Source organism: Grampus griseus (assembly GCF_964374135.1).
Source record: "Grampus griseus genome assembly, chromosome: 14".
Taxonomy (NCBI): domain Eukaryota; kingdom Metazoa; phylum Chordata; class Mammalia; order Artiodactyla; family Delphinidae; genus Grampus; species Grampus griseus.
This window is the reverse complement of record NC_139008.1, coordinates 81,276,123-81,300,945: the sequence shown is the minus strand read 5'-3', so window position 1 is coordinate 81,300,945 and position 24,823 is coordinate 81,276,123.

Here is a 24,823-nt window from a genome sequence, read left to right as displayed (position 1 = left end):
GAGAGACGGAGAAAGAAACCAACATTGAGTAATCATTTTTCCAGGGGTAAAGCCATGAGCGAGGCACATTCAGTATTTCATTAACTGCATCCGGGATGTGAGATGCCCACGTAATTCCTATTAGCAGATGAAAGAAGTGACTCTCAAAGAGAAGATGAGGTCACATGCCAAAGCTCAGCCAGCAAAGCTTCCACTTTGGGGGCTAGAGGAGAGGTACAAGATGAGGGAAGGAAGATCGGCCCGCCCAGTAAGGAGATGCGGAAGGAGTGGGAGGGCTTGCAAGGTGTGAGGACAGTCAGCTGCTGAGCCCATGGGCAGCCTTCTACTTACTTCTGCTGATACTGGTCCCTAAAAGAAAAATCCATGCCCATCATGTGTATGTCACAGTTTATGAAGCTCAGACAGGTCAGAGGACAGAGGTTTTTATCTTGTTTGTCTTTGTTTTTTAATGTACAGCTGTGCTTATTCTCTTCTGAAAGGGGACTGCGCCCACTTTTCTCTGTGTCTACTAGTCTCTCTCTTGTTAAACAACAAAATTCAACTGAGTAAATCTGAAGTTCTAATTGGCTTTATTCAACAATTCATAAATCCGGCAGCATCCCATCAAGCAAGTAGAAAGGGGCTTCAAGGAGTTGTACAAAATGAAAGGTTTATTTTTTGGTTTGGTTTGGTTTGGTTTCGAGTTTTTGTTTGTTTACTCTAAATTTACTTGGTAATTGGAGCAGCCACCTGTGTTGGTAATGCCTTTTAAAAATTAATAATTTTATCATATCTCTATGACCTGAACTACTTTGCAACTTGGAGCCAGCACCAGCTGAAGTTAGGGTCCCACCTTCCCAGGAAACTAGGGGACAGGGGGCCCTCTCTTCCTTGATGATTACATTTCAAAGAGATGGTTCCCAGGTCCTTAAGGAAAATACTCCTGAGTTACAAAATTGGCAGGAGGCTTATTTAGCTTTTAAAAAGATTTTCATACCAAAATGGGAGGTTTTTAAAGGCAGAAAGGGGGTGGGACAACGAAGTCACAAACAAAAGAAAGGATTATTTCAGACAAGGTCAGCTTCCTTTGGGGGAAGTTTCTGGGGTCTGTCATGCAGATTACCTAACTCTGTGTGTCTCAGTGTCTGTGTGTGTGTGTCTGCCAGCTTCCTCTCTTCTCTAAGTAAGCCAGAACCACCTTTTTCCCCAGCATTATTAAACACGGGAGTGAACAACAGGAGATGAGGTCAGGGTACCCAGAGTGAGTTTACCATCTACCTATAATTGAGGACATGTCCCTTAAAGGGGAGCAGACTTTGTCACCCCAAAATATACCTCTTTGGCATAAGGATTATTTTAGGCTAATTATTTTTAAGAAACAGCAGACACAGGAGAAACTCTGAAAACCGAGTAGAAGTTACCCTTTTGTAAGAGACATTTACATTTATAAGGGAAATCTCCATTTGAAAGGCTCTTTCCCTCTCTCTCAAGAAGACGATGCTCTAAATCTCTAGAAACTCTTATCAATGGAGAAGGCAGGGACTAAAATCTGCATAACAACCTTACCCTTGTTTACTGGGCTTTCCTGGTCACCTCCCATAACTGCCCCCTCCTCCCCCGTGCCAACATCTTTAGTCTAGCTGGAGGTAGTATTCAGTGTGGTAGCTTGGGCCATTTGGGGGAGTTACTCAGTTTTCCTGAGTGTCTCCCATGTATACAGGAGGTATTATTAAACTTCTGTTTTCTTTTTTCTTTTTTTTTTTTTTTTTTGCGGTACGCGGGCCTCTCACTGTTGTGGCCTCTCCCGCTGCGGAGCACAGGCTCCGGACGCGCAGGCTCAGCGGCCATGGCTCACGGGCCCAGCCGCTCCGCGGCATGTGGGATCTTCCCGGACCGGGGCACGAACCCGTGTCCCCTGCATCGGCAGGCGGACTCTCAATCACTGCGCCACCAGAGAAGCCCTAAACTTCTGTTTTCTTTTTCCTGTTAATCTATCTTTTATTACGGGGGGGGGCGGGGGTCTCAGCCAAGAACCTAGAAGGGGAGAGGGAAAACTATTTTTCTTCCCATACACCCTGTTGAGCCTACTGCCTCGAGCCATCTTGAGCTCCCTCTTCTCATTTCCAATATCACAAAAGGGAAAAAAGAACAATTTGAAAGAAAAACACTGGCACGAAGATAACTTAGAAAATAAATGAAGGTTTAAATGTCCACCACTTTCTAGATAAAAGAAATAATTAATACAAGAAAGTACAAATTTCAACCAAGCTTCTACATCTTTCCTGTGTGTGCCGTGAGAATCTTCACTTGAACTTTAAAGAACCAGGAAAAAAACCCTCCAATTCTTATTTTAAACTTTTCAGGCCAAATACCCTAAGCAAATACACTCGTTTGCAATTCATTAAGAGGAAACAATTTGGAAAGATAGGCTAGTTTTACATAATGAGTTTAATTACATATGCAAGTTTTATTTGCACCATGATAAAAATCTTTCTTTCAAAGAAACAAATTAAAAAGGAACCATCATTTGCATTATATCTAATTTCTGATTTTTAATCTGTTGTTATCTAAGAGATAATATTTCCATTTCTCATACTTAATTCAAACAGATAGGCAGAGTCCTCGCTACAAAGCATCCTCAAAGATTAAGAAACGTCCCTGCAAATATCAGATCAATTATAAGAAGAATACTCTGATTAGATGTCATTTGAATTGCATTACCATTCACCAAAGGGTATTTTGGGCAAGTATTTGCAGTAGGATAGAAAATGAATTGGAACTGCTAAAGGTTGACACCATTTGAAAATAAGCCAATATGGTCTTTGAAGCCCAGGGTGAGAACTTTCTCTTCTCTGGAAGATGTGCTCTCAGCCATTATCTCATCTGCATCGGTCCAATCTAAACAGAGAGATTAGGACCGCACACTAGAGCCGACAGAGATTCAAGGCAAATCCTACAATATCCTGGTGACAACTAATCTTTAAACAAAAGGTCAACATTTTTTAGATCATAGTTATAACATTTTTCTAACCAGGGCACCAATGAATGGCCTTTTGAAAAAGTTCTACCTGTAGCCCAAGTCTTTCAGAATTTTTTTAAGGCATTTTTGCAGTCATTTGAAGTTCATAACCTTCACTTTGGAGCAGGTTTACATGGAACGACATATCTTGTGCATTCTGCAACTATTAGAGAATTTATCGATAGGAGTGCATTCTCCTTCCCTTCCCACCTTCCTCCCTTCTTATTCTCCCTTCCTTTCTTCCACAAAAATATATTGAGATCTGAATATGAAACAGTATAAAGCAGTGTATTGTTTATATACTTTAAAATTTTCTATATATTATATTTTGACTTTTTTTTTTTTCCAATTTTCAACACCTGACAAAACCTTTCTGGCTGCAGGGAGACTCCCCTCCCAGGGCTAGTCAATACTTAGAGCAAAGGGCCAGCCTGGAGCCCTCCTTTGATATGTAAACCAACCCAGAGCCACACTTCCTCTACCTGGCCTACACAACCCAGGAGGTAACAATATCCCTCTACCTTATTCATCCGAGGGCCAGGTGCCAAGCAGCCAGGGACCATGCCTGCAGCCCAAAGCCCACTGAATTGATTCACACTAGCCAGTCTTACGCTGTTTACTTTGCCCTGCTTTGCCTTTCCTGCAGAAACCCCAGTAAAGGCCCTAGCCTTGGCTTTCTACTCTTCTGAAATCTGACCAAAACCTGGCATTTCCCCTGTGACGCTGGGTGGCATGTGGCGACACCTTCCCTGGAAACTAGGAGTATCATGAATTTTGTTTTTCTGAGTCTTTCCTGGGTCTCCTCTTGTGGCCACACCTGAGTGACCATCACATAAAGGAACACAGAACAAGTAGCCATTAAGCGCACGGGGTTTGGCAACAGGGCAAAACTTGCTACCACAGGAGCAAAACTACTTGATAATGAAATTGCCCAAGAGCAAAGAAGAGGGGCAAAGTGGACAGGAAATTACAGAGAGAGGGAAGAGATTCAACCAAGATGAAATTATGTGAGCCCTGGAATAGAACTGAGCCTGGACTTTTAAAGTTGTGTTGACAGATTCTCTCCAAGGCCAAACTTTCATCAGGCTCTTCTGAGGTTTTTTTAAATTAGGCCTGACTTTTGGGCTTTCGTGTTCCTCCCTGCATTTTCCAATTGTAGTAAGAATCCTGCTCGGTCATTTTAGCCAGAATTCCCCATCCTCCCAATCGAATTGCACTGCATCACCTGGATCTCATCAGTCCTTCATCCTCCAACATGCCCCAGGTGATGTCTGATCATCCTGGCCTGTTTGCAGCAAAAATCCTGTTAGGTCAGTTTAGCCAGATTCCCTCCCTTACCCCTAATGCCTCCTCTTAGTAATTTTCCACCGACTGTCCCCACCCTGCTCCTAGGCTATCAATTCCCACTTACCCATACTGTATTTGGAGTTCAGCCCATTCTCTCCCCACCACAAGACCCCATTGCTTTGGTCCCTCCATCCATCCCAACCATACCCCTTGAATAATGTCTTCCCGATCATCTCTAACAAGTGTCACGAATATTATTTTTTCTTTGACAATGTGCTCACGAATTCCCCTCTTAACCTACAAACACATTTTAAGTTGTGCTCATATCATTGGCAACCGAATCCTAGTTTGTAAAGCATTTTACTTTTACCAGAGAATTTAATGTATTTCATCATTTATTCAGTATACCACACCCGTAATATATTTTAGGTCTTATGTGACAAAGAATGACAAGATTAGTAAGATATGGTCCCTTGATGGGAACACAGACAAACAAATACTTGCTTCTGAAGTGTTAAGTGCTGCTTATATTATAGATTTATGTCAGGAAGGATTTTACTAGGAATATTGAATTTTTTTCTGATACTCAGTGACTTAGTAATCTGAAGTAAGTAAAGAGGTAAGAAAGAAATTCCAATAACTCTGATCTATTGAATGGCCTCCTCAGTATATTTCACACTCAGTATATATCAACACCAGGGTAGAGTGGTTCCTTAAACTCACATTTTATTTCCTTCATTTGGGAACTTAATTCTACCCATACCTATTACTGAATTTGTTTTCTGTGCCCGGTGTGGCTATATCTCAATCAGATCTCCCAGGTTTCAAGGTTTCCTTTCCTTACTCACGATACTTTGAATGCTGTTCTATACCATTAAAAGAAAATTTTGTAGAACAGGTAAAATAATGAATCTCATACAGATAAAAAATCAGCCTGCATTAAAGTTTTTATTTAATATTCACTGATTAAATGAGGAAACCAGGCAGATACAACCAGTTCAATGGAAAAGTCAAAGAAGCACAATATATAAGGAGCAAAACATTGAAATGAATTATCAAATGGTCACCAAAACTAGCTTTTATTGGGAGTGGAGCAAAATTCATTTACACTTCAACGGACAGGAATTATTTTGTATTGTTTCGGTTATTTACAACTTAGAGAGTTGTAGACTAGATCCCATAAAATCAGAATCAGATAACACAAAGGGTGTGCTCTAGATAATGTACAATTTTCAATAAGAACAAATTTCTCCTACAGTACTTTGTAAATGAGCAACATCAGTTTTAATGAAAATAAAAAAATTCATCATTTATGAAGAGCTTATATTGGTCAGGGTCTGTGCTAAAAATCTGACAAAGTATCTCCTCATTGGATCTATACAACTACACTCTCTTCACAGACGGAGAAACTAAGGCTTAAGAAATCTCAAGGTCACATAGTTAATTACGGTCAGTTTTAGGAACTGAACCCAGAACCCCACTGTTCTTATCCTGAAATTGGCCAGCAAGCATACATTGTGGAGGGTATTTTGTTAAACTCCCACTGTACTTAAAAGATGACGTCAGTTTGTAATTTAGTGTATATTCTCTTCTGACTGCTTCATTTACTTATGTTACCTGCAGGCTCCCCTGAATGTGTTTGTGATCTCTCTCTATACTACCATTCAAACACATATGTACCACATATTAAAAAAGAAAGCTTAGAGTCTTGGGGGAGAGAGGGGTGCATGTTGGTTGAACAATGATTTCCAAAGAGCAAAAACTCTAAGTATCATTGATTTTTCCTTTTCCCTCTACTCCGTATCCAGTGAATACTATAGATCTACATAATAGTATGAAAATAACAATATAAACCAAATCAAATTCCAGGCAACTCTACTTCTGCCATGCCTTTTGTCACATTCATATTCCAGCAGAACCAAAGAATTCATGCTCTTATTCATAGCAGGTTGCAGTGGCATCTGACATCCATTTGGCTTTGACTTAAAGAAAACCTCTGGGAGCAAGCATACATCATTTCCCTAAGCAGGCACAGAAAGGTAGCTTAGCAAACTAAAGACTGGATTTACTGGATTAAGCACCTGGTTTAGGGAGATTTAAATCTGATTTAATGATATTGCCAGTCCCTGGAGCCACTGTTCAAATCCTGACTGAACCTTTTGCCCTTCAACAGAAAATGCCAGCAAATTTGCCTTATTCTGTAGATCGGGGTAAACCTCAGAAACGTTTCCATGTCTCCTCTTCACAAGATAAATATGAATTTTCTGAAAAGACAAGTCACTGCCCCACAGAGGATCTTGTAAATTCCACCAGGCCAGATTCTAGCTCAGAACCCACTCTGTTCCCAAGAAAGAATTTCAATAACACTGGGCTAAGCGTTTTGTCTTCCCCATCCCTCTCTCAGCCCTTCTGCGTCTTTGCTCAAACGTCATCTTCACAGTGAAGCCTTTACTTTAAACCTTTTTTTAAAACAAATTGCCATCACCTCCATTTCCATATATTCCTTCCCTGCTTTGTCGTCACTGCTCTTACTACCATCTAGTATGTTACACATTTTATGTATTTTAGCATCTGTTTCCCCATCTAGCATTAAAGCTCAATGAGTATCAGGACTGCATTTGTTTAGCTATACAACCAGAGCTCAGAACAAGGGCTGAACATAGCAAGGTTCAATATATTCTTGCTGAACGAACACATGAATCTCAGTAAATGGCTTCAGCTTTCTAAGGCCCACAAGGTATCTCCCACCGCTGCTCCTGTCCATATATTTATCCCATCCCTGTCTCTTCATCTTGTTTGTGGTCCTACACAGACCCACCACCCATGCAACTGCATCTTTTCAATTCTACTCCCTTTCACTTCCTTGATTACTAACTCAGTGTCTCTGTTCAAATACTCAAACAGGGGAATCTGACTGATCATTGATTATTCAATGGGCTGGCTAGTTTTGGGTCATGTGTCTATTCCTTGCATGTCTAAAATATGGCACAGACACCATGGACTATGTCACTTTGAAAGGAATGCTGGGCTCTCACCATTCTTTCTTCCCATGGACAGACAGTTTCCTTGACCAGTACTGGCTAGTAGACCAGGCACCATCTACCAGCCAGACAGGACTTCCACCAATGGCCTGCTATCAACAAGACCTGCTGTTTTACCTATTTATCTAGGTTTCCTCATTATGATCATTCACACATTTATTCAGTAAATAATTACTGAGGGTTAGCTATCTGCTAAACCCTCTGCTAACTGCTGGGGACACAGTAGTGTCTGTTTTTATGAAACTCACTGCCTAGTGAAAGATAAATAAATAGCTTTCCCTTAACATCTCACAGATAAATCTGTGAGCTATGGAAACACATAAGTAAATAATTTACACCTGGCAGAGGGACATGGGCACTGGGGGATTTGAGATAGAGGTCTTACCCAAAGAAAATGAAATTTCATTGGGGCTTGAATGGAAAAAAAAAAACTTAAAAGAGTTAGCTAGGCCAAGAAGAATAGGAGTGGGAAGAGATTTCAGATAATAAGAACAGCACGGTCCAAGTCCAGAGGTGAAATGTGCACTGTGCTTTTTGGGGAACTAAAAGAAATTCACTTTGGCTGCCATGAAGATAGTACAGTAGTTCTCCCCGATCCACAGGGGAAATGTTCCAAGAGCCCCAGTAGATGTCTGGAACCAGCGATAGTACCAAACCCTATATATACATGTTCTATGTTTTCTCCTACAATAATGGGTGGGTAGCACATACAGTGTGGATAAACTGAACAAAGGGATGATTCATGTCCTGGGTTGGATGGAGTGGGACAGCATGAGATTTCACCATGCTACTCAGAATGGTGTGCAATTTTAAATTTATAAATTGAAAAAAATTAAAAAATAAAAGTTATAAATTGGTAATTTCTGGAATTTTCCATTTAATATTTTCTGATCTCAGGTAACTGAAACCACAGAAAGTGAAACCATGGATAAGGAGAGACTACTGTATGGGATACAGTGTTGAAAAGTAAATAGATGTCAGATGTCAGCAGGACTCATGAACTTAAGAAACCTGGGTTTTGTTATGAAAAAATGAAAGGATATTACGGGTTAAAAAAAGGATATTAGGGTTTTAATCAGATTAGTACCACCATCTTGCTACTTGCTTCTGGATCCAACACCATGTATCAACTCCACATCCAGTCTCTGAATTCTAATCTGTTCTTAGTGCTAGTGAATGCTTGGTAAAATCTGACAATTTCTAATGTCTTCCTTCCCACAATATTTGAAGCCTTAACACTTAGCGGAAGGAGCACAAGCTAGGCATTTTTGAAAACATTACCCTACGTTTTTCTGAGCTTCAGTTTCATCATTGATAAAATGAGGATAGAACTTTCCTCATTGTGTTATCATGGTAAATAAATGAGACAACATATGTGTAGAACAATATCTGACATATAGAGATCCTCAATAAATGACAATTATCAGTCAGCCTACATCATTTCTGATGGCTGTTATTGCTGTTTTCATATGCTAATAGAACCAAAACAACTATTAGAATCACCAATTTAGTTCTGGGAGTAGAATAAAATAAGTACGGTGAAAGGACCTTCAAGATGGCAGAGGAGTAACACGTAGAGATCACCTTCCTCCCCACAAATACATCAGAAATACATCTATATATGGAACAACTCCTACAGAACACCTACTGAATGCTGGCAGAAGACCTCAGACTTCCCAAAAGGCAAGAAAGTCCCCAAGTACCTGGGTAGGGTAAAATAAAAAAGGAAAAACGGAGACAAAAGAATAGGGATGGAACCTGCACCTCTGGGAGGAAGCTGTGAAGGAGGAAAAGTTTCCACACTCTAGGAACCCCCTTCACTGGCAGAGACGGGGAGGTGGGCGGGGGGAAGCTTCAGAGCCACGGAGGAGAGCGCAGCAACAGGGGTGCAGGGGGCAAAGAGGAGAGACTCCTGAAAAGAGGATCAGTGCTGACCAGCACTCACCAGCCCGAGAGGCTTGTCTGCTCACCCGCCGGGGCGGGCGGAGGCTGGGAGCTGAGGCTCGGGCTTCGGAGGTCAGACCCCAGGGAGAGGACTGAGGTTGGCTGCGTGAACACAGGCTGAAGGGGCCAGTGCGCCACAGCTAGCCAGGAGGTAGTCCGGGAAAAGATCTGGAGCTGCCGAAGAGGCAAGAGACCATTGTTTCAGGGTGCATGAGGAGAGGGGACTCAGAGCACCGCCTAAACGAGCTTCAGAGATGGGCACAAGCCGCAGCTATCAGCGCGGACACCAGAGACAGGCATGAGACGCTAAGGCTGCTGCTGCCGCCACCAAGAAGCCTGTGTGCAAGCATAGGTCACTCTCCACACCTCCCCTCCCGGGAGCCTGTGCAGCCTGCCACTGCCAGGATTCCATGATCCAGGGACAACTTCCCCGGGAGAACACACAGCATGCTTCAGGCTGTTGCAACATCATGCTGGCCTCTACCATCGCAGGCTTGCCCTGCATTCTATACCCCTTCCTCTCCCAGCCTGAGTGAGCCAGAGCCCCCTAATCAGCCACTGCTACAACCCCCTCCTGTCTGGGTGAAGAACAGGCACCAGAGGGCGACCTACACACAGAGGCAGGGCCAAATCCAAAGCTGAACCCCACGAGCTGTGCGAACAAAGAAGAGAAAGGGAATCTCTCCCAGCAGCCTCAGGAGCAGCGGATTAAATCTCCACAATCTACTTGATGTACCCTGCATCCATGGAATACCTGAACAGACAACGAATCATCCCAAATTGAGGAAGTGGACTTCAGGAACAACTATAGACTTGGGGTTTGCTGTCTGCGACTGACTTGTTTCTGATTTTTATGTTTATCCTAGTATACTTTTTAGCGCTTGTTAACATTGGTGGATTTTTTAATGATTTGGTTGCTCTCTTCTTTTTTTAATTATTATTACTTTTTTATTTTAATTATTTTTTTATTTTAATACTTTTAATTTTTTTTACTTTTTTTTTTTTTCTTTTTTTCTCCCTTTTCTTCTGAGCCATGTGGCTGACAGGGTCTTGGTGCTCCTGCCTGGTGTCAGACCTGAGCTTCTGAGGTGGGAGAGCCGAGTTCAGGACACTGGACCACGAGAAACTTCCCAAACCTATGTAATATCAATCAGTGAAAACTCTCCCAGAGATCTTCTTCTCAACGCAAAGACCCAGCTCCACCCAACAGCCAGCAAGCTCCGTGCTGGACGACCCATGACAAACAACTAGCAAGACAGGAACACAACCCGACCTATTAGCAGAGAGGCTGCCTAAAATAATAATAAGGTCACAGAGACCCCAAAACACACCACTGGATGTGGCCCTGCCCACCAGAAAGACAAGATCCAGACCCACCCACCAGAATACAGGCACCAGTCTCCTCCACCAGGAAGCCTACAAAACCCACAGAACCAACTTTAGCCACTAGAGACAGGCACCAAAAACAACAGGAACTACGAACCTACAGCCTCCAAAAAGGAGACACCAAACAGAGTAAGATAAGCAAAATGAGAAGACAGAAAAACACACAGCAGATGAAGGAGCAAGATAAAAACCCACCAGACCTAACAAATGAAGAGGAAATAGGCAGTCTACCTGAAAAAGAATTCAGAATAATGATAGTAAAGATGATCCAAAATCTTGGAAATAGAATAGAGAAAGTGCAAGAAACATTTAACAAGGACCTAGAAGAACTAAAGATGAAACAAGCAATGATGAACAACACAAAAAATGAAATTAAAAATATTCTAGATGGGATCAATAGCAGAATAACTGAGGCAGAAGAACGGATAAGTGACCTGGAAGATAAAATAGTGGAAATAACTACTGCAGAGCAGAATAAAGAAAAAAGAATGAAAAGAACTGAGGACAGTCTCAGAGACCTCTGGGATAACATTAAACACACCAACATTCGAATTATAGGGGTTCCAGAAGAAGAAGAAAAAAAGAAAGGGACTGAGAAAATATCTGAAGAGATTATAGTTGAAAACTTCCCTAATATGGGAAAGGAAATAGTCAATCAAGTCCAGGAAGCACACAGTCCAATACAGTATAAATCCAAGGAGAAAAACACCAAGACACATATTAATCAAACTATCAAAAATTAAATACAAAGAAAACATATTAAAAGCAGCAAGGGAAAAACAACAAATAACACACAAGGGAATCCCTATAAGGTTAACAGCTGATCTTACAGCAGAAACTCTGCAAGCCAGAAGGGACTGGCAGGACATATTTAAAGAGATGAAGGAGAAAAACCTACAAGCATGATTACTCTACCCAGCAAGGATTTCATTCAGATTTGATGGAGAAATTAAAACCTTTAGAGACAAGCAAAAGCTGAGAGAGTTCAGCACCACCAAACCAGCTTTACAACAAATGCTAAAGGAACTTCTCTAGGCAAGAAACACAAGAGAAGGAAAAGACCTACAATAACAAACCCAAAACAATCAAGAAAATGAGAATAGGAACATACATATCGATAATTACCTTAAATGTAAATGGATTAAATGCTCCCACCAAAAGACACAGACTGGCTGAATGGATACAAAAACAAGACCCATATATATGCTGTCTACAAGAGACCCACTTCAGACCTAGGGACACATACAGACTGAAAGTAAGGGGATGGAAAAAGATATTTCATGCAAATGGAAACCAAAAGAAAGCTGGAGTAGCAATTCTCATATCAGACAAAATAGACTTTAAAATAAAGACTATTAGAAGAGACAAAGAAGGACACTACATAATGATCAAGGGATCGATCCAAGAACAAGATATAACAATTGTAAATATTTATGCACCCAACATAGGAGCACCTCAAAACCTAAGGCAAATGCTAACAGCCATAAAAGGGGAAATCGACAGTAACACAATAACAGTAGGGGACTTTAAAATCCCACTTTCACCAATGGACAGATCATCCAAAATGAAAATAAATAAGGAAACACAAGCTTTAAATGATACATTAAACAAGATGGACTTAATTGATATTTATAGGACATTCCGTCTAAAAACAACAGAATACACATTTTTCTCAAGTGCTCGTGGAACATTCTCCACGATACATCATATCTTGGGTCACAAATCAAGCCTTGGAAAATTTAATAAAATTGAAATTGTATCAAGTATCTTTTCCGACCACAACGCTATGAGACTAGATATCAATTACAGGAAAATATCTGTAAAAAATACAAACACATGGAGGCTAAACAATACACTACTTCATAACGAAGTGATCATTGAAGAAAACAAAGAGCAAATCAAAAAATACCTAGAAACAAATGACAATGGAGACAAGATGACCCAAAACTTATGTGATGCAGCAAAAGCAGTTCTAAGAGGGAAGTTTATAGCAATACAATCCTACCTTAAGAAACAGGAAACATCTCGAATAAACAACCTAACCTTGCACCTAAAATAATTAGAGAAAGAAGAACAAAAAAACCCCAAAGTTAGCAGAAGGAAAGAAATCATAAAGATCAGATCAGAAATGAAGGAAACGATAACAAAGATCAATAAAACTAAAAGCTGGTTCTTTGAGAAGATAAACAAAATTGATAAACCATTAGCCAGACTCATCAAGAAAAAAGGAGAAGACTCAAATCAATAGAATTAGAAATGAAAAAGAAGTAACAACTGACACTGCAGAAATACAAAAGATCATGAGAGATTACTACAAGCAACTCTATGCCAATAAAATGGACAACCTGGAAGAAATGGACAAATTCTTAGAAATGCACAACCTGCCAAGACTGAATCAGAAAGAAATCGAAAGTATGAACAGACCAATCACAAGCAATGAAATTGAAACTGTGATTAAAAATCTTCCAACAAACAAAAGCCCAGGACCAGATGGCTTCACAGGCGAATTCTATCAAACATTTAGAGAAGAGCGAACACCTATCATTCTCAAACTCTTCCAAAATATAGCAGAGGGAGGAACACTCCCAAACATTCTACGAGGCCACCATCACCCTGATACCAAAACCAGACAAGGATGTCACAAAGAAAGAAAACTACAGGCCAATGTCACTGATGAACATAGATGCAAAAATCCTCAACAAAATACTAGCAAACAGAATCCAACAGCACATTAAAAGGATCATACACCATGATCAAGTGGGGTTTATTCCAGGAATGCAAGGATTCTTCAATATACGCAAATCAATCAATGTTATACACCATATTGACAAATTGAAGGAGAAAAACCATATGATCATCTCAATAGATGCAGAGAAAGCTTTCGACAAAATTCAACACCCATTTATGATAAAAACCCTGCAGAAAGTAGGCATAGAGGGAACTTTCCTCAACATAATAAAGGCCATATATGACAAACCCACAGCCAACATCGTCCTCAACGGTGAAAAGCTGAAAGCATTTCCAGTAAGATCAGGAACAAGACAAGGTTGCCCACTCTCACCACTCTTATTCAACATAGTTTTGGAAGTTTTAGCCACAGCAATCAGAGAAGAAAAGGAAATAAAAGGAATCCAAATCGGAAAAGAAGAAGTAAAGCTGTCACTATTTGCAGATGACATGATACTATACATAGAGAATCCTAAAGATGCTACCAGAAAACTACTAGAGGTAATCAATGAATTTGGTAAAGTAGCAGGATACAAAATTAATGCACAGAAATCTCTGGCATTCCTATACACTAAGGATGAAAAATCTGAAAGTGAAATCAAGAAAACACTCCCATTTACCACTGCAACAAAAAGAATAAAATATCTAGGAATAAACCTACCTAAGGAGACAAAAGACCTGTATGCAGAAAATTATAAGACACTGATGAAAGAAATTAAAGATGATACAAATAGATGGAGAGATATACCATGTTCTTGGATTGGAAGAATCAACATTGTGAAAATGACTCTACTACCCAAAGCAATCTACAGATTCAATGCAATCCCTATCAAACTACCACTGGCATTTTTCACAGAACTAGAACAAAAAATTTCACAATTTGTATGGAAACACAAAAGACCCCGAATAGCCAAAGCAATCTTGAGGAAGAATAATGGAGCTGGAGGAATCAGGCTCCCTGACTTCAGACTATACTACAAAGCTACAGTAATCGGGCTTCCCTGGTGGCGCAGTGGTTGAGAGTCCGCCTGCCGATGCAGGGGACACGGGTTCGTGCCCTGGTCCGGCAAGATCCCACATGCCGCGGAGCCCCTGGGCCCGTGAGCCATGGCCGCTGAACCTACATGTCCAGAGCCTGCGTGTCCAGAGCCTGTGCTCCACAACGGGAGAGGCCACAACAGTGAGAGGCCCGCGTACCGCGCAAAAAAAAAAAAAAAAAAGCTACAGTAATCAAGACAGTATGATACTGGCACAAAAACAGAAATACAGATCAATGGAACAGGATAGAAAGCCCAGAGATAAACCCACGCACATATGGTCACCTTGATAAAGGAGGCAAGACTACACAATGAAGAAAAGACAGCCTCTTCAATAAGTGGTACTGGGAAAGCTGGACAGCTACATGTAAAAGAATGAAATTAGAACACTCCATAACACCATACACAAAAAAACCCTCAAAATGGACTAAAGACCTAAATGTAAGGCCAGACACTATAAAACTTGTAGAGGAAAACACAGGCAGAACACTCTATGACATAAATCACAGCAAGATCCTTTCTGACCCACCTCCTAGAGAAATGGAAATAAAAACAAAACTAAACAAATGGGACCAAATGACACTTAAAAGCTTTTGCACAGAAAAGGAAACCATAAACAAGAGGAAAAGTCAACTCTCAGAATGGGAGAAAATATTTGCAAACGAAGCAAGTGACAAAGGATTTATCTCCAAAATATACAAGCAGCTCATGCAGCTCAATATCAAAAAAACAAACAACCCCATCCAAAAATGGGTGGAAGACCTAAATGGACATTTCTCCAAGGAAGATATACAGATTGCCAACAAACACATGAAAGGGTGCTCAACATCACTAATCATTAGAGAAATGCAAATCAAAACTACAATGAGGTGTCTCCTCACACAGGTCAGAATGGCCATCATCAAAAAATCTAGAAACAATAAATGCTGGAGAGGGTGTGGAGAAAAGGGAACCCTCTTCCAGTGTTGGTGGGAATGTAAATTGATACAGCCACTATGGAGAACAGTATGGAGATTCCTTAAAAAACTAAAAATAGAACTACCATACAACCTAGCAATCCCACCACTGGGCATATACCCTTAGAAAACCATAATTCAAATAGAGTCATGTACCACAATGTTCATTGCAGTTCTATTTACAATAGCCAGGACATGGAAATAACCTAAATGCCCATCGACAGATGAATGGATATAGAAGATGTGGCACATATATACAATGGACTATTACTCAGCCATAAAAAGAAATGAAATTGAGTTATTTGTAGTGAGGTGGATGGACCTAGAGTCTGTCATACCAAGTGAAGTAAGTCAGAAAGAGAAAAACAAATACCGTATGCTAACACATATATATGGAATCTAAAAAAAAAAGTGGTTCTGAAGAACCTAGGCACAGGACAGGAATAATGACGCAGACATAGAGAATGGACTTGAGGATACAGGGAGCGGGGGAATGGGAAGCTGGGACAAAATGAGAGAGAGTCATTGACATATATATACTACCAAATGTAAAATAGTTAGCTAATGGGAAGCAGCAGCATAGCACAGGGAGATCAGCTCGGTGCTTTGCGATGACCTAGAGGAGTGGGATAGGGAGGGTGGTAGGGAGGCTCAAAAGGGAGGGGATATGGGGATATAGGTATGCATATGGCTGATTCAGTTTGTTATACACAGAAACTAACACAACATTGTAAAGCAACTATACTCCAATAAAGATGTTAAATTAAAAGAAACAAGAAAAGAAACAAAAACAAAAAAAATAAAATAAGTACGGTTATAGTTACTCTCGCAACAACAAATGCATAAAATCAATACTCAGTAATATACCATCAATAATCAATGCACTCCCTTGGCCTTAGTCCCAAGTACAAAAGTAAGAAATAAGTGTTATCATTAATATATGCAATTCAGTAGTCATTTTTCAATATAATTCAAAGGAATCAAAAAGAATCTTCCCAATTATTGTGCTTTGTTTTCTCTCAATTATCCATCATTTCTCAGTGAAATCTTACTTTGTCTTAAACAATTCTTGATAATAGGAACGTATAGAAAAGCGTAGCTGGAAGTTATCTCTCGCCAATGTTCAGCAGGAGCTCAGATGTACTCAAAGTATGTTAAACTAACCCAGATCCTTCCATGATTGTTTTGTATTCAGTTAATTTATTCCTTCCTGTGTCTTTACTTAAGCATAACTCCCTACTGTTTCATTAACAACTGCAGCTGTATTGCTGCCTGAGTACATTAACTTAATGGAAGAATCTATGAAAAACTGAACGCTTTCTGGTTGGCCTGGAAAAGTTAGGTATCTCTCAAATTCATTCATTTGTTCATTCATTCATGTCACAAAAATTATAAGAGCAAGAATGTCTAACTTTGGTACCTCCACAAGTAGACGGAAAGATGACAAGGACTTGAGTGCAGGTAGATTATTTGGGAGCTGATCCCAAGGAGCACAGTGAGAGAATGAGGAAAGTGAAGAAAGCAAATCAGGGAAGGGGAAAAAGTGATAAAGCATGAGGCAATGAGCAAGTTCTAGGCATCAGCACGCAGGCAGTAATCCCTGGAGGCCCTTTATGAAATCATGTAAAACATGCCTTAGAATCATCCCACTAGGGGCTGCGGAGGCTGTGCCATTTATCCAATATCTCCCATCTGCCATTGGTTGAGGGTTGTGCATCATTCTGGTCCAGCAAGCTCCCAGGATGGAGAAACCAGAGAGACAGGAAGAGTTGCAGGTGCCCAGGGCTGAGATGGGAAGTTGCCTTCTGCAGCTGCTAGTGAGCGCAGGTGGGCAGCAGTGGGGCAGAACATCTGCTACAAAGAAGCAACTTCTAAAAGGGTGAATGAATTCATACATGTAAGCGCTTTAAAGCAACGCCTGGCATGGAATAACTGCTGTATAATCTTAGCTCCTGTTACCTTGTTTAAGATACACTAGGCCCTATTCTAGGCACCTGAGAGAAGAATGACCCAGTTCCTGCCCTGGATAAGCACATAACTATACTCAATTTCAAAAACAAAACCACCTCTCAGAGAACAGTGTCCACCTGTATGTATATTCACTACAGTTCCAGAACTACACTCTTATAATTTAGCGTTCTTTGGATGTCCAATTAATTTCTGGTTTTTATTATATTCTTGTTGTACAATGGAGACAAAGTTCAAATGAAGAAGAAGGACCAGAGGATATATATTATTCTTTCTTGTGCATCAAGAGAAAAATAAACAAGGAAAAATTCCTGAACTTTCAGACCTCCTGTTCCCCACTTACAGTGTTTCAGAATGCAAAAGCTACATCTTTAGGCTTTAGAAATGAGTGAATCTGAATCCCTTAGAAATATGCTCTAAATTTCACCTATAGGAACACATTTCCATAATTCCATTGGGTATTATCTTCAAAATTGTAACCCTGGAAATATGATGGGGAAGAGAAAAACACAAAACATTCACGTCTATCTGACACCTACTGTCTACTCAGTGGGTTGGTATATGATCAGAATTAATGTGGCAGATGGAGCCAAATGAATAGTGACTGCTACCTTCCTGGAATTATTTCAGGTTATTCTATAGCTCCAGCCATTTATCAGGAACAATAAAATGGGACACACACACACACACACACACACACACACACACAGTGATCACTTATGAAAAAAGAAAAGTTCGGGAAGTCATGGCTAAAGATCTAGCAGACCCAAAATCCTTTAATTTATTCACTTTTTGTTTCTGGTTATAACATAACTGCTAGTGATTTGTAAACCTCCCAATGTAATTGCCCATGTGCATTAGCCTTTAATGACCTTCCAAGTCAGTTTTTCCAAGAAATGTGAAGTAGTCTCTAGTCTCTGACATATCTAATGGCCCTCTCTGCATCAAGAAAACCATGTCTGTGTAGCTGGGGTAAGCTGTGCATTGGAGGCATTATTCAGACACGTTGATAGAGACTTAAAAAATGGATAAGCTGGGTTTTCCATCCTCTGAAAGATTTTTCAATATGCATTGTATTTTGATTGAATTTCAGATATTTAATTGGTATTCTTGCTTTCTAATACTTTGTTAATCTCTAGGTATCTTTTAAGTAGCACCCTATAAGTTTTCTGGTTAGAATCAAAGCCCATTTTTGAATAATCAACCTCTTATGAAATTGGCTGTTAATACAAATTAACTTTTTTTTTGAATAGTGGAAAAGGTGAAGTGGCCAATGGGTGAAAAAAAAAATAGAAGCATCTAAGGTTATGGATCTCATTAGAACCAAAGACTTCAAGTGTTTTAATTGAAAAAAGGCTAATATTAAGGTTTCAAATGAAGCCCTTGAAGAAGCAGGAGTTAAATCTCAAATTTGATGCTAGGAATATTCTAGCTTAAAATTAAAGAAAATATTCTCATATACCTTTACCAATCTGAAACAAAGAAACATCATTCATAGTTTATGATGAGCAAATCTTACTGTTTTCTTTATTGGTGTTTTAAGTGTGTTTGTTTTAAATCAGAAAAAAAATCAAAATAAGAACTAGTCCAAATGGGTTTTTTTCCATCAACTTCAGAATTATTTGTTATCCATTTATTCCAGACACACATTCTTTAAGAATTTCCACCTCTCACTCAGCTCCCCTGTCCAGCTTTGGCAAGATCCAATTCACCTGGGAGAAAAGAGTTCTAATGTTTGGGACAACTGAGTCTTCTTTGCTGAACAATTATTATCATTCAAACTAATTTTCCTTGTGATAAAGCCATGTTAAGACAGCTCACTAACATCTCTTTTTATATTTGAACAACCAAAAGAGAATACATTAGCTATCTCCATATCACAATCCTTCACCTTGCATAATTGCATTATAGCACTTATTTCTACAAATTATATGGTCATTATTTAGATATAGGATATGTGTTTAGATATAAGGTGTCTTTGACTCCACCCTTAGATTACACATGCCATGAAGATAAGGTTAGTATTTTCTCACTGCCCCATATCTGGAAAAGTTAGTAGTGAACAAATAATGGTTTAATGAATGCTATTTGAAAGGTTATTGGGCTTTAAGATACACTTGCAGGGAAAAAAACATGCACTTGGCTTCTAAATCATAATGGTAGACAACTAATGTCTCTTGTGATTAAGCTTCTTCATCTGTAAATGAAAGTCATATTTATACCTACTTCACACTGTTTTGAGAATTAAATAAGTTATTAGCTATTAAACACTTAGAAAAGTTCCTGGCATATTGAAATGAGACTTCTATAACTGTTAAATATTGATGTTATTATTTTTTTAATTATTATTATTATTAGTTTCTTCCAAGCATCCATCCCCCTAGTTCAGTAATAATTCCTCTCCCTCACCCCCCTGCAGTCCTTGAGCTACTCTAACTCTCCCCGCAGCTTCAAGGAGGTAGGGTAGGGAACCCAAGTGCACCAAATGTTCATGCTCTGTACCTAAGGGCACAAGGCCAGATGGGGTCAATATGAGCCATTTTCCAATTTAAACAAGACCAACAGAGAGTAAAGCTGAACATAAGATGGTTGGTAATATGCAGAGAGGGAAAGAAAGAAAAGGAAAGGGAGGAAAGGGGAGGTGAGGAAAGGGAAGAGGACAGAGAGAAAAGGAGACCAATGACATCATTTGAGCCCCTGAATCTATCAATCTATCATCTAGACTTACATGAGCCAATACATTTCTCAAATCCTCTTTTTCAAGTTTTAGCCAGTTTGATTTAGATATAGACTCAGATTAGATCTAGACTTCTATCAACTGAAACCAATCAGAAGCCCTGACAAAGACAACCATTGATTCTTTGTCTGCCAAAGGAAAGAGCTGACAAAATTATCTCCATTGAAATTCTAAAATCCTGTGTTGATAAGGCAGTAATCTCAGGCGAGTCCATTCAGATGACCACAAGTGGCTTAGCGGGTCTGTAATAAGCTCACGATCTCCTACTCCCTAAGGATGGCTGAGGTTGTGGGGTTCTCCTACAAGGCTGGCACTGACGCAGAACATTATTTCAAATACCAAGTCCTCAACCCAGGTAGAAAGGGAAAAAATGGATAAAATGGCTACACTTCCTACTAAACAGAAGTGCACTTCATAGTGAATGGGGCAGGACGGCAAGATGTAAAAAGAAAATGCCAACATCCTAATATGCCACAGTGTTTCATAAAGGGAAACTCTTTTCATCTGGTCACAGTGGGTTTTCAAAACAATTGAGGAAAAGTAGACATTTGTGAACTACAACTACAGCAAGCTGTCAAGGGATTGCTTTTTTAATTTTCTGAATTTAGAAAAAGAGCCGGTCAGCTCTGTGGTAGCCAAGAGCATGGCAGTGAACCTGAGTTCTAAACTTGGCACAATCACTCAAAAGCTAAAAGTAAGTTGAGGGAACTCACTTGAAGTTTGAACTTCAGTTTCCTTACCTGGGATATATGAGCCTTGGGAAAGGTGATATATTCCAAGATCCACCACAGCTCTTCAGTTCCACAATTCTACAAGCTCCTAGAAGATTGGAAGTGTGGGCAGAACCTCATCATAAAGAGGAAATCTTTTCAGATGAAAGCTGTAAGAAGGAAAAAATCATTTTACACGTGAACACTGAAAACAAGGTATGCCAAGTAATCATGGATTGGTAAACTAGAACTGTCAAGGAGAGACAGCTTTTTAGAGAGGAGTTATTTAAAGACCTTTGTAAAAAAAAATGCCCCATAAGATCTCCAATCTTCAAAGCCTGGAGATTGAAACATATAATATTCCTTGGGAAAGTGTCATTTTATTTTTTAAGTGTTTTAAAGGGGATTTTTCCTTCTCATTTTTTAAAGATGTGTATTAGCAAAGGACAACATTTACATAAGAGGCACAGGAAAAAAGATAAACAGCTTCCTCTTCCTGCTATCAGGGCTTAAGGGTTTTTTTGTTTGTTTTCTCTGTTAAACTAAGATAAAGGTTGGTGTGGGGGGGCGTATAGAGGAAAGTGAAAAGGTGCTGGAAAAGTTCCTCTTTCAATTAGTATCTTTATCTGGAGCTCTGGCCACACTGAATGTGGTAACGTTCCTTGACTCTAATGCAGTGGACACAGCAGGGGGAAGAGATTTCAGGTTAATGACTCCTGAGCCTCCTGCTTACATTTCGTGACTCCCAGGCTCATCCTCACCCTGCCATTCTGTCCTGGAGATTCAAACTTCTAACCTCAATATTTGTTCTTATAGACGCTGATGTTAATTCACAGTTTTTAAATTTTATTCACTCCAATCTTTGTGAGAGTTTGTCTCCACAGCGCAGATGATCGGGGAAGTCATTTATTGAGTAAGCCCCTTGGAAATGGAGACTTGGAAGTGTGATTTCTATTGGCTGTAAAAGCCAAGAATGTCAATATTCATTATCCTGGCTTAGCAGGAAGCTACTTTTCATCAATTGCCCCAGAGATCCACCTTAGCAAACCAACACCACCACAAGAAAAATTTAAGTAGAGTATCTAACATATTTAATTGATTAAGTCAAGAGAAATTAACAGGAAGGTCTTTTTTCTATCTTATCATAAATCAATTGCCCTGAAGAGTTGATAAAATTATTTTGAGTAGTTATCAAACTTCACTTATCAAGGACTCTAAGGAACACTGGAAGAAATTAAACCAACACTTTGTTTTTCCTCTACGTCCTGAATCCATGTCTGCTCCCATGTACTTCAGCGTATAATTTACACATCCAACTCAGTTTTGCTTAAAAATACACTTGTTTGGATATCTCTCATCATTTCAGATCTGGCATCTTTGAAAAAATCAGTTTCCTAGGTACCCTATAAGATTCTATAAAGATTCATTACAACCAGAAATCAAATTCATCATCTACAAAACCTCTTAAACGTCAGAGGAACCACCCTTCCTATGCTATAATGTGAAATGATTAGGTTGCAATACAGATATTAACAATTTGTCTCCTGTACTGTGGCACGATCCTATCATTTTGTGGCTGGAGAAAACATTTTGCAGTACCTTTAAATCTAGTTACATCGACACCCACAGTTAATTTTTTAGAGGTGCCAATAGCTTGATTGATTAGAGTATCAGCTCTTGATATATTCTTTCATTTGAATACACACCGAGGGTTATAGTAATGAGATGTAAATGGCATATTTATCACTTATTCCTACATAGGCTTTTATTTTTTAACTAAGAGTACAAGTAACACCCACAAATCCATCTGTGTCTGAAAAAAGGAAGAATACTTATACGCATAACATAGGCAACATCTGGCAGCCAAACGTTTATGAGCAAAGTTGTCATTGAATAGCTGCTAGTCTGGAATGAATCGATAAAATAATTTCTAGGAGCTAAAAATCCTTAATTATTTGTGGATAATGGTTGCAATCTTTTTTGGTGACCATTACTAACTCACATTTTACTGTCATAGTAGTAAGTAGTACTAGCAATAATAACAGTAACAAGAACCTAAGTTGAATATTTTATAAGGTGTTTTCCTATACATCATCTCATTTGATCTTTACAATGTCTCTGAGAGGCAAGCATAATTATTCTTATTCTTTCACACATGCAGAAATTGAGTTTCAGAAGAGCTAGGTAAATTGCCTAAAGATGTTCATAGCAATTCCAACCAGTGTTTTCTGATTCCCAAGCTCCTTTTCTGTCTACAAGATCGCATGGCCACTGAAGGTCAGCAGAGCCTGGGCCACAGTCACTTTCCTGAAGCACAGGGCAGGAGCAAAGCCCAGCAGAGGATGCTGGTCAAAGCCGGGTTTACAAGCCTCAAATATCTGGGTTGAGGCTTAGCTCTACCACTGACTAGCTGGGGTGGCCTTGAGAGGTACTTTACTGTTCTGTGCCTCTAGTTGTTCATCTCGAAAGTGGATTTGTTAGGGTTAAATAAGGTAATACATGAAAAGATCTTGGCCAAGTAATTGCTCAATAATTTGTAACTGTTTCAGAACAGTCCTATCACCTTTTTTTTTTTTTTTTTTTGCGGTACGCGGGCCTCTCAGTGCTGTGGCCTCTCCCGTTACAGAGCACAGGCTCCGGATGCGCAGGCTCAGCGGCCATGGCTCACGGGCTCAGCCGCTCCGCGGCATGTGGGATCTTCCCGGACCGGGGCACGAACCCGCGTCCCCTGCATCGGCAGGCGGACTCTCAACCACTGCGCCACCAGAGAAGCCCCCTATCACCTTTTATAGTCATCTAGTCTTTATGATTATTAAAACTTTTAATTACTAAAAATAGTCCTATAGTCTTTATAATTATTACCATCACTAATAGAGAATGATAATAAAAAGGATGAGGTCAGTTCTAGGAAAAACTTTGAATGGCAGGCAAAGGAGTGTGGGTATTCAGTTACTCATTTTCAAGATCATCCCTGCTGTGACTGATTCTGTGAAACCTTCCCTGACTGCAGCCAACTGAGTTGTCTCTTTTTTCTTCCTTCTCTTATAGCCTTGAATATGCCCTACTGCAATATTGTGGTCTACTTTTAACATCTTCTTCTTTAGACTAAGCTTTCCATAGCCAAGGATTCCCCAAATTCCAGCATAGTACCTGGCATATGACAGACACTCAGCTAACAAACGTTTGTCAAATGGAATTAATTAGAGATGGCTGCATGGCATCAGTTACAATTGCTATCTATGGGAGTGGCCTTATGATGGTTTGAGCATTAGGAAGATTTTCAACAAAGTAGTTTACAGGGTGGTTGGTAAAGAGAGAAGGACCAACAGAAGAATAGAGCATAGATAGGAAGGAGGATGCTACAATTGGCAAAGTAATATGGAATTCAAAACTAGCATCATGGGCAAAGAATTCAACATACAAAGGTGAAGTTGTAGGCTTGGGGCATAAAGAAGGGGCAGATTATGTCATGGTGACTAGGGGGATAGGTACTGGTGGTGTTATCAACCCAACTGAGGGGACAAGAGGAGAAGTTTGCAATGAGTAATTGATTATTATAATTTTGAACATTATCATTATTCCTTTAATGATATGAATAACTCTATACTTTTTTTCAGAATCACTATGAAAATTCATATCAGCCTAAACATAGACAATAATACCATAAAAGCAAATGCTTATCCTGTCTAAAAAAACAATGTATAAGAAGTTATGTTTATAGAATCTGCCTTCCAATGTAGGGGATGCGGGTTCAATCCCTCGTCAGGGAACTAAGATCCCACGTGCCACGGGGCAACTAAGCCCACGCTCCACAACTACTGAGCCTGCGTGCTCCGGAGCCCACACGCCACAACTAGAGAGAAGCCCGCATGCTGCAATGAAAGATCCCACATGCCACAACAAAGATCTCCCCGACCCGCAACTAAGACCCGACGCAGCCAAATTAATAAATTAAAAGAAAAGAAGCTATGTTGTTTAAACCTTTTAGATTATCCTCAAAGCCCAAATGTATTTCCACCCACTATATCCTTG